We start from the raw sequence: 3,492 nt of genomic DNA, 5'->3' as shown, positions 1-3,492 counted from the left end.
AAAAAAAGGAATTAAAAATAATATATAAAATAAATAAAATAAATAAATAGATAATAATAATTTAATTAATTAATTAATTAAGGAATTAATTAAGTTAATTAATCATAATTACATTAACCTAACTAACTAATTAGTTTAATTAAACAGTAGTTAGATTAGTTAAACACTAATTAGACTAAACAGTCAATGACTAGTGGGACCCACACGTCAGTTGACCAGTCAACACCTCTGTTGACTGCTGACGTCATGCTGACGTCATGATGACGTCAGCAAATACTGTTTTGGATAATGTTGAATTTAAATAAATAATTAAAATCAGAAAATGATTAAATCTTTAGAAAATCATATCTTTTAATCCGTAACTCGGATGAAAATACTTTCTACATGAAAGTTGATCAGAACAACGAGACGAATCCGGATACGTTGCCCGTTCGTCCGCCACACATCCCTAGCATAGCAAACACGCAACTTTCCCCCTCCGGTTCATCTGTCCGAAAACGCGAAACTCCGAGAATACTTTCCCGGATGTTTCCCCCCTTCGTCGGTATCACCTACTACCGCGTTAGGGCACACCGAACACCGCGTATTGTCTTGTTACACTTTGTGATGCCTTGATTGCTCTGTTATTTATTGTGTTCCCTCTCCGTTACTTCTTTCCGATAGACCCCGAGACTGCCGGCGACCCCCAGTTCGACTACGGTGTTGACGACCCCTCTCTCTTGCCAGAGCAACCAGGCAAGCCCCCCCCTTGATCACCAGATATCGCCTATTCTCTTCTATACTGCTTGCATTAGAGTAGTGTAGCCTATTACTGCTTTCCGTTGATCCTATTCTGATGCATAGCCTGACATTGTTGCTACATCTGTTGATACCTTACCTGCAATCCTAAATGCTTAGTATAGGATGCTAGTTTATCATCATTGGCCCTACATTATTGTCAGTCTGCCTTGCTATACTATTGGGCCGTGATCACTCGGGGGGTGATCACGGGTATATACTATACATACATACATACTATACAGATGGTGACTGAAGTCGGGTCAGCTCGACGAGTACCCGCAAGTGATTCTGATGAGGGGGCTGAAAGGACAGGTGGTTCCATCCGGGTAGAGGTGGGCCTGGGTTCCCGACGGCCCCCGACTGTTACTTTGTGGCGGAGCGACAGGGCAGGTTGAGACCACCTAGGAGAGAGGTGGGCCTGGCCCTGCTCGGCGTTCGCGGATATTTAACACGCTTAACGAGATTTTGGTATTTGATCTGAGTTGGCTACGAGCCTATACGCACTAACCATCTACGTGGGAGTAGTTATGGGTATCCCGACGTCGTGGTATCAGCCGAAGCACTTCAGACGTCAGCGATGGAGTGGCGCGCGCCGGATTGGACTGGAACGCCTGCTAGGCTAGGTCTGCTTCCGGCCGCCCACGCAACGTGCATGTGTGCTCAGGGCGATGGGCCCAGACCCCTGCGCGCTTAGGTTTAGACCGGCGTGCTGGCCTCTCTGTTGTGCCTAGGTGGGGCTGCGACGTGTTGATCTTCCACGGCCGGGCATGACCCAGGAAAGTGTGTCCGGCCAAATGGGATCAAGCGTGTTGGGTAAGTTGGTGCACCCCTGCAGGGAAGTTAATCTATTCGAATAGCCGTGATCTTCGGTAACAGGACGACTTGGAGTTGTACCTTGACCTTATGACAACTAGAACTGGATACTTAATAAAACACACCCTTCCATGTGCCAGATACAACCAGTGGTCGCTCTACCTCAGGGATATGAGGAGGGGATCGCCGGGTAGGATTATGCTATGAGGTGCTATTTGGAGAGGTTACTTGGAGATGCTACTTGGAGGACTTCAATCTACTCTCTTCTACTTGATGCAAGACGGTGGCTGCGAGAAGCGTAGTCTTCGACATGATTAGTTATCCCCCTCTTATTCTGGCATTCTGCAGTTCAGTCCACTAATATGGCCTCCTTACACATATACCCATGCATATGTAGTGTAGTTCCTTGCTTGCGAGTACTTTGGATGAGTACTCACGGTTGCTTTCTCCCCCCTTTTTCCCCTTTCCTTTCTTTCTGGTTGTCGCAACCAGATGCTGGAGTCCAGGAGCCAGACGCCACCGTCGACGACGACCCCTACTACACTGGAGGTGCCTACTACTACGTGCTGCCCGCTGATGACGACCAGGAGTAGTTTAGGAGGATCCCAGGCAGGAGGCCTGCGCCTCTTTCGATCTGTATCCCAGTTTGTGCTAGCCTTCTTAAGGCAAACTTGTTTAACTTATGTCTGTACTCAGATATTGTTGCTTCCGCTGACTCGTCTATGATCGAGCACTTGTATTCGAGCCCTCAAGGCCCCTGGCTTGTATTATGATGCTTGTATGACTTATTTTATTTGTAGAGTTGTGTTGTGATATCTTCCCGTGAGTCCCTGATCTTGATCGTACACATTTGCGTGCATGATTAGTGTACGATTGAATCGGGGGCGTCACAACGGTGTGTCTGAAGATGCAGATAACACATAATGTTAAGAACGACATATCTCTTTGATTAGAAGAAATACACTAAGAGATCAACAACAAGGTACGAGAGTGGTCACACGTCTGTTGACTGAAGACTAAATTGGGGTCACACGATTTTATTTTATTTTGGTACTGTCCGATCTACGCCGGATGGCTTGATGGCCGTCTTGTGCCTCCCGGCTGACACTGTTCGGAATCTCCCCCGAAGAGCCAGCGACCAATGGCAGAGCAGCCTGCCTCTGCCGTCCGTGGCCCCGGCCAAAACCCCGCTCCCCGCCCCACTGCACTGCCGTGGTTGCGCCGCCCCCGGGCCAATCCACAAAGACTCCACATCATCCAGATCAGGCAGCGGCAGTACCTTCAACCCACACAACTCTAAAAGATAGCCATCTAAGCGCTTCCATGGCGAACTTGCGGCCCCGCACCCTTACGTTAGACACCAGCCAACCGGCAGCCTAGGAGCTCCGCCGCCTCGAGGGGTGCTGCTTCCCATTGGGAATTGATTGGCCCAGAATAAAAATTTAGACAACTGACGCCTAAATAAAGTGATTTGAGATGAGGGCGCGACCTATCTGGCGGCATGGTGAAGTAGGCAGGTCCAGCTGCCGAGTTGGTGAGGCCGGCGCGGTTGCGGTAGTGACCGGCAGCAGGGAAAGAGCGATGTCGCGACGGTCGACGGCTACGCGGAAGCAGCGCCAGGACTCTGGACGGATCCGAAGTTGGAGCCGCTCCGGCGCCATGAACAACAGCGGGGGTGAATCGGCTCTAGTACGGTTCACGCGGCCGTCGTCGAGGCAGCACTAGCAGCACGGAGTAAGAGGCACACGGCCCAGTGCATGACGACAAATGGACAACATCTCCGGCATTAGGGAGGAGGGCGGCTGTGAAACTGGTGCGGTGGGGGGCGCCATGGAGCTGGGATTGAGGTTTCGCGGCTCGGGAGAAGGGAGCTTCCCGGGGAGAACGTGATTTGGCGCC

This window comes from Triticum dicoccoides, chromosome 5B (assembly GCF_002162155.2).
Source record: "Triticum dicoccoides isolate Atlit2015 ecotype Zavitan chromosome 5B, WEW_v2.0, whole genome shotgun sequence".
Lineage (NCBI taxonomy): Eukaryota > Viridiplantae > Streptophyta > Magnoliopsida > Poales > Poaceae > Triticum > Triticum dicoccoides.
This window is presented reverse-complemented; position numbering follows the sequence as displayed.